Here is an 8463-nt window from a genome sequence, read left to right on the forward strand (position 1 = left end):
GTACTAACAACTTGTAGTTGAAAGCCAAGTCGGGTCAAGGACGCCGGTTTATCAGAAGATATTATGAACCTCAACAAAGGCGAAAAAACTTGGCAAATAGAACTCAAAAAGAACATGCGAGGCTTTTTACGAGCTGCCAGGCTCCAAATCGAGGCTTTTCATGGGCTGCCAGGCCACTGAATTAACCGTTTCACAAAGCCTCTTAAGATGGACCTCAATCTTTAACCAATCACGTTTTAACTTTGACAAGTTCAGGGTCTATGAGATTGACTGTCAATCGTTCGCGGGTCGTACCAGGTTTACCTGGGCGGAGTGACTTACTTAAAGAAGGCAGGTTAATCCGGGGTTTTAGGTGCGTACATGTAGCTTCCAAGCCTGGCTTGATAGCCTATTACTAGGGTACAGACTCTTAGTTCGTTGCAAAGCAAATAGCCCCCAAGTAACTTCCCTGGTGGCCTTACGCCGATCAAGAAGTGTGACTATGGTTCGAACATAGCCCCCAAGTGATATTATGAGTTATGCTCAAGGGATACCCATGTTTGATTTGTGCTGTGCAACAGACTCTCTTTGGCCCGTTATGATAATATCGGCTTGATAGCCTGATTACCAAAGTAACCAGAACTGTGCTCTTATGACAATATTGGCTTGATAGCCGGATCAATATGTAATCAGAACTCCGCTTTGTAAACAGAAGCCCCCATGTGATCAATAATATGATAAGCCAATAAGGCAGGATAACCCATGTTTGAACTGCACGTCATGGCAACAGGTCCTCTTCGGCGACCTTTAACTTTTTGCAAGAGATAAATTCTTCTTGAACCGGGATTTTGAACAGGATATTGAGAGCGTCAGAGCTTTGCAAGAGATAGTTTCCTCTTAAACCGGATTGTAAACCGAATATTGGAGAGCTTTAGTAAGACTGACGTCCCTTGAGCCGGATTTTAAACCGGATATTTGAGAGCTTCAACGCTTTATGGAAGAGAGATATCTCTTGAACCGGATCTTGAACCGACAATTTTCTGACGGCCTTTAAATTTTCATCAATATGGCGGTGTCCTCCAGAACCGGGTTATCATTCCTTCCAATGACTCGGAGTTCCCGAGTCATGTCATTGTAGCCCCCGAGTCTTAAGATTACTCGAGGAGTTGGCTTGAGACTCTCCATATTTGACCATGATATAAACCGGTATGAGTCCTTCAACAGCGCAATGTTATAATAACCCCGTCCTGCACTGGAGAACTTACAAGCCAGAATAATTGCTCTTTTGAACAAAACAATATAAAATATATGCTGGATGGATTTCACCTGATATGTTAGGCCGGAAACTATTCACCGCGGAGTTGATGATCACTGAAATCCATCACGGGTGAATCGACCATAGGAGCAGAAAGATGAGCCGGTCACGGCGTTGTAAGACGGTGCGGACAAGCAAGTTACCCTCCGCGTTGTAAGCTGGCATGGATGCATGAACCGGTCTCGCAGGTGGACGGGCGAGTCGTCCGTGGCGTTGTAAGACGGCACGGACGGGTGAGTTGGCCAGCGCGTTGGTGTAAAACCAAACTGCAGGGGGCGGCGGCCTGTGCGCGCTTATTGGGCAATTTGCGTGGTCCTGACGAGTTGATGCAGACTGGACCGTCGTGCGGTGGCTTGTACATATCCATTGGGCAGCTTGCCTAGGCAGGTGTGACCCTGATATGCTTGGAGTAAATAATTGTCCTGATGTACTCAGACGACATAAGATCTCATCATATCTGCCATGAACATGGAACCATTTGTCCTGGTATTTTTATGGGATGACCGTGGACGCTGATAAATAATGCTGAACATAGTCTGATAATTTTATGAAATACCACACCCGCTTGGTTGTCCTTTTGTTTTCCCTTGAAGTAATCACTGCCTTAGGATACGTGTCATACCAATTGAAGCCTTGCCACAAGTAGTACTAGTACTTGGTCGTATGCGTGGCACCATGAGCATGCATATACTTGAAACTTTAGGGAAGCTCGCTGATTCACTTTATCTCCAAATTTTCTAGTCTGAATCATGCAAGACCACTGAACGTGTTTGGACAGGCATCGGAATGATTTGAGCTGCCTCCCGTAAGTGAGAATATCATCCTTTTGTGCATCGGTCGGTGTCGTCCTTGTAAATAAAGTTAACCCCACTGCCCAACCTTCTCTGTTATCATGGTGTTGGCAACAGTGTAGCCAATATTGACAGCTCCAATCGCCCAAAAAAAATTGCAGACACAGGCGGCCGAAGCAACACAGCAGCTGAGTAGATGTGAGCCGAGGCCACAACAGCAGAGCTAATCGAAGCAAGGCAGCCTACGGCAGGCGGGTCAGAGGAGCGGGCGGCTCATGGCAAGCCAATGGAGGCACGTCAGCAAGCCCGCCATGAAGGCGGCTTAGAAGCAGAATAGCAGCAAGCGGGATACGGCAGAATGGTCGCAGGTTATGGCGGGTTTTTTGGCGACTCTAGGCGCGGTAGAAGAAACAGCTGACTGAGTATTTTCCTTCCTTCAGGCACCCGGCTGTAGTGGTTTGAAGAAACATGCAGAGTATGCGGGCGGGTCATAGGATCATAGCAGCGCAACCAGGCGTGATCGAGCTGACGCGTGGAGGCCTGCAGTGAGGCGGCTCTCATCACGACGCAAGGCGGCAGTGGTTGAGGAGGCCCTCAGCGAGGTGGAGTCTGGTGGGTTATAGCAGCGGCAGCTCAGGGCGACAAAGCAGAGGCGAGGTCGACTCAGGACCGGCTTGAAGCTATGGGGCTGACTCAGAGGCGAAGCTGCCGGGCTGACTCAGAGGCGAACACAGTGCGAGGCCATAGAGGCGGCACGAGGTGCAGCGGTGGAAACAGCCAGGCGGCTTGGAAGCACGGCGGCGGGTCGGCGAGGCAGCACCTCAGAGCAATCACAACGATAAACGGCAGGGCCGGCTCGGCGGCATACTAGCCATGATAGGGAAGGCGATATAAGCCAACAACCACAGAGCCTGGCCGGAGCCACGTGAGGCACGGTGGTCACGGGGCCGGAACAACGGCGGAGGCGGGCGCCTCAAGGCGAGGACACGGGCGCGGTTCGATGGACGAGTCCGGGTCATGGCCGACCCTGTTTCCGGGTCATGAGAGTGAATCCACCCCCGTGTTTTCCTTCGAATCATGGGCTTCCTTTTCTTTAATACTGTTGGCGCAGTCCGGTTTAATCCCAGTATCTTTCCGTGCTATACACAGACATCGTGTAATCCTCTTGCCTTGGATGGATTGGACTTATCCCTTATTGGACCATCAGCAATGATTTTCTTACCGTGCGGTGACTTTGGTTGACTTCACGTGCAACGCTGTAGCTAATCTGTGTACGTATGCACATACTACTTCAGGCACTAATCATCACATAATGACAAGAGCACACCCTAGAGCAGTTGTACGTCCAACTGGCTTCTTTCTCTGATCATAAACGGATCGGGTCTTAGCACACTTCAGATTCATCACCGATTCGTGGTAGCAGTCAATGGCCACCACGAGCTAACCCAGATTGTACGGATCATCCTGATGACTCCCAAACTGTCACATCCCTAGTTCTGGTATGACCTAGGCTACCCTTCATGTTTGCATCATGTTTAAATTTCATTGAAATTTGAAATGGGGATTTGTGAAACCCTCAGAATCATTTCTGAAAATGACCCAAGTAAAAATTGCTCCAAAAGGGTCCAAGAAAATGCTCATATTGCTCTCTGAAAATATTGGACAAAGATAAAAATCAAATCAATATTTTTAAGAGCTCATAAGTATTTATTTTGGGAATTTGGAATTAATCCAGTAATTATTTGCTTTGGATATATATTTGCTATATATATATAATATATGTCCAAAAATTCGGAATTTTGGTGAGGGGCTTTGGATTAATCCCTTAGGTCCCTGCAAAATTTGACAGAATTAAATAAATTAGTTTAGTATTATTTTTAAGCAGAAACAAATGTCACAAAATAGAAAAAAAAACAAAAATAGAAAAGAAACTTACCTGCGGCCAGCTCCCGTGCTGGCCCAGCACTGTGCGGCCTGGCCGGCCCAGTTGACCAACCCAGACCACCTGCCCCCCTCCCCTGTCGTCTTCCTCCCGCCAGGAGAATGGGCGTGTGTCCGGCGCGCGCGCACGCTCCGCGCGCCACGCGAGCTGCTTGCCTGGCCTCTTCCTCGACGCCCTGGCCGCCACGGACGACGCCACGCGCCCCCCTGGACCCTCTCACTCTCCCCAGTCCTCTCCCCTTCTCTCTCTCGCTCTCTCCTGCGAACGCCCGAGCGCCGCCGTCGCCACCACTCACCGTTGCCGCGCCCACCGTCAAGGCCTCGCTCTCGCTTCCTGCCCAGACGCTCCGCATCGTCTTCCTCGTCATCTCCACCGAGCCAACCAGCCGGGACACTCCGTAGTGTCATCATCGCCACCGTCTTCAACCTCGGGAGCCGGTCACCGCCGACGTCGATTCGCCGTCGCCAAGCCGTCCCCAAGCAAGCTGAGCCCCTCTTCGTGATCGCCGTGAGCCCCGCCATCTTCCCCCCCCCCTCTCCCATGTTCATTTGCGTGCTATAGGCATGCTAGCCACCGGACCGAGAGCTCACCGCCGCCGCGCTCGTCGTCGCTGGAGAATAGGCTAGCAACCTTCGCGTCCGAGCACTGCTACGTGTTTAGCATGCTCCCAGAAACCCAACACCACCATCAGCTAGTCCTCCCGTGCACCGCAACGTCGACCCCGAGCTTGACCGAACTCCGGCCGCCGCGGACTTGCTCGCCGTCGTTGGCTCCGGCCACCATAGGCCCGGCCTCCACCACCACTAGACGCGCGCCTGCAAGAGCTCTCCAACGAGCCCAAGAACAGCCTCGCCCGTGCCCTGTGGGTGTTTTCCGAGCCGCGCCACCATCTCGGGCCTCGCCGGCGTCAAGCCGCCGGTCGGTTTTGACCCGCTGACCGGGGTTTGACCTTCCCCTTGTGTCACTAACGCGTGGGCCACCCCCCTGACTTTTTGGTTAGTATTAGCTTAACACTAATTAACTAGGTTAGTTAGCTAGTTAGTCACTGACCAGTGGGCCCGGCGCCCACTAATCCTAATTAGACAAATTAAACACCCTGTTAACTAACTGAGTCATTGACGTGTGGACCCCACACATCAAGTTTGACTTGGTCAGCGCCATTGACTTGCTGACGTAAGCATGATGCTGTGCTGACACAATATATCATTTTCTGGTATTAAAATAAATTAGGAAATTCCAGAAAATGATATAAACTTCAAAAATTCATAGAAATTGAACCGTAGCTCAGATTGAAATAATTTATATATGAAAAATTATCAGAAAAATTCAATCTATCCATCTGTACCAGTTTCATGCATGTCAAACCAACTTATACCTACTGTATAAGTGAAACACTAAAATGGCTTATATAAAGAGCTTATTTTGGAGATGTATTTGAATCTTTGGTTCAAATGGATTTCATCCAAATAAAAGCTAGTTGCATTAGCTCAATCAGCATCACATATTCATGCCATGATCATGCATCATATTGTTGCATATGCTTGTGTTTGATTATCGACACCGTTCCTTCTCGATAGGTCCTGCTCCGGAGACCGATCCAGAGTACCTGTCAGAAGAGCAGTGCCCCCTTGTTGATCTATCAGGCAAGCAAACCCCCTTGTTCATTTCGATACAATCCTACTCTCTCGCTCCTGCTCTCATTTATTGCATTAGGACAACAATGATTCAACTGCTACTTTGTGTTGCGGTAGTTGAACCCATTCCTCTGCATGACCTGTCATTGCCACAGTAACTAGTTGAAACCCACTAGCATGTGTAGGAGTTGATTGAAGCCATTGTTTTGTTCCTACCATGCCATGCTTGCTATTGCTTAGAGTGTGTCGGATCTGATTCATTGGGAATGAATTGGAGTACAGTGCTATGTTCTGATGTTGAGAGTTAAGCGTGTGAACACGATTTGGTAAAGGTAGTGGTGAGAGGCCATGTAGGAGTACATGGTGGGTTGTCTCACTAGAACCGTCCTTAAGCACTGAGTTCTATGTATGTTGTCCAATGACTCGATACTACCACACATTGGGTTCCGGTAACTCGACCCCTGTCGACTTATTAACCAACTTGATCTCTGTCCAGGAGTCGCAACTAGTTTTTGGTGTTTGTAGGTAGTGTTAGTAGTCTACTAAGTGGCACCCGGCCAGGTGGGTTTGGGACAGACTAGGCACAGTGGCACGGTGTACCAAGTGGCACCTGGATGGTGGGCTTGGGAACCTTGCTCACATCATTTGGGGCCATGAGCGACACCCCGGCCGGATCTCCTTGCGGATGGAACCCGAATAGTCGATAAACCTGGATGAGAGACCTGTGTGGTTAGTCAGGTCGTGGCCGACACCCTCGCCAGGCTTCCGCTTGAAGGTTGCCGAGGTACATGACATGTACATGGTGATAAGTGGTGAGAGCGTGTGTGAAGAAGTACACCCCTGCAGGGTTATCATGATCTATTCGAATAGCCGTGTCCATGGTTATGGACTTCTTGGATGCTTACGTGGTACATAGAAAACTTGAATTGGATACTCTAAAATGCTCAAGACAAGTGTGAGTGCTATGGATGGCTTTCTCGTAGGAAGACGAGGATGAATCCATATTAGTGTATTGATGTGGTGATTAGTGGACTCGTGTGCGCTGCCTCACCTCAACGAAGTTTCTCGTTATCGTAGAACAGGATAGCCATTGAGTCAAAGCTGGCTTGCTGCAACTAAACCCCCCATTACCTTCTTGATACAAATGCATGTACGATAGGATCTGATGTAAGTCTTGCTAAGTACCTTTGTACTCATGTTTGCTTTATTTATGTTTTGCAGGTGAGACATCTGTCTCACTAGTACTACCGCTTGGACTTCGACGAGTAGCTTGTTACCTCAGCTACGATCTTGTACCCTTGGGAGGGACGTGTAGATAGTCAGGCTTCTTAGCCTTTTTCTTTTGTAGTTGTCTGTACTCAGACATGTAATGCTTCCGTTGCTTGTATGCTCTGAATGATGGGTCATGTGACCCCTGTTTGTATTTAATGCTATGTGGCTCTTCTGGGCCTTTATCTATATGAGTTTGCGTTATGTTGTGATGCCATGTTGTACAGCACATACTTGCATGTTATGCGTACGTGTGACGTGTATTGCTATGTGTGGGATCTGACAATCTAGTTGTTTATCCTTGGTAGCCTCTCTTATGGGGAAATGTAGTCTAGTGCTTCCTTGAGCCATAGTAGTCCGCTACAGCCCGGTTCACCGGAGTCCTGCTAGCCCAGCACTACTGCTCAGGACACTTGACTGGCCGGCATGTGTTTCATTTTGTTCCTGTGTCTGTCCCTTCGGGGAAATGTCACGCGGTGACATCCGGAGTCCTGCCTAGCCTGCTACAGCCCGGGTTCCCCGGAGTCCTGTCAGCCCAGTGCTACAGCCCGGCTTCACACGCTGCTGACCGACATGCTCGATGTGAATCATGTATGCCAGTCCCCATAGGTTAGTGCCGCTTTGGGTTCACGACTAGCCATGTCGGCCCGGGTTCTCTATCAGATGGATGCTAGCGACACAATCATATACGTGAGCCAAAAGGCACAAACGGTCCCGAACCAGGGTAAGGCGACACCAGTGGGAATACCATGCGTGAGGCCGCAAAGTGATATGAGGTGTTACCGGCTAGATCGATGTGACTTGGAATCGGGGTCCCGACACAAACTGCCAACGAAATTCTTTCTTTGAGCCTGACTCTTTGAATCGGAATTGATGTAGATCCTTCTTCATCCGGCAAATTATGAGCTTCTCAATCCCTAGGAAAGCTCCCTTCAAGAACTCAACACCATCGTGCGCGAGCCCCACGGTGGGCGCCAACTGTCGTGGAATTGTCACGGCATATGTCCTTAGTGTGAGGACTTAGTCGCGAGGCCAACGCATCTATGTGGTAGCTTGAGAGGGGTTGAGCGGGATGAGAGGCACGATGTTTTACCCAGGTTCGGCCCCTCACATTGGAGGTAAAAGCCTACATCCTGCTTCATTGATATTGATAATGATGATCATGGTTACAAGAGTGCTCTATCTCAAGAGCTATTGTCTAAACCTAGCTTGTCCAACTTGTGGAACTTGTGAATCTTGTCCCTTTTGGGGAGCCCTGCCCCTCTTTATATATGTTGAAGGGGTGGGTTACATGTGGAGTCCTATTAGGATTAGGACTAGTCTATCTTCTAATACAAAGCGGATACAAGTCTGGGTCTTGACTCCTTGTAAGGGAAATATTATTCACATCTTTTCTCTTAAACCAGCCCACCATTAACATAAACCGACCTTCTGGGCCTTGGGACTTGTCACTCGTCGGTCCCGCTCGCCGGGTTACTAGTGAGTCATAATGTTTAGTCAGGTTGCTTGTAAACCGTCTGGTCAGTGCGGGTC

The sequence above is a fragment of the Triticum urartu genome, chromosome 1 (assembly GCF_003073215.2).
Source record: "Triticum urartu cultivar G1812 chromosome 1, Tu2.1, whole genome shotgun sequence".
Taxonomy (NCBI): Eukaryota; Viridiplantae; Streptophyta; class Magnoliopsida; order Poales; family Poaceae; genus Triticum; species Triticum urartu.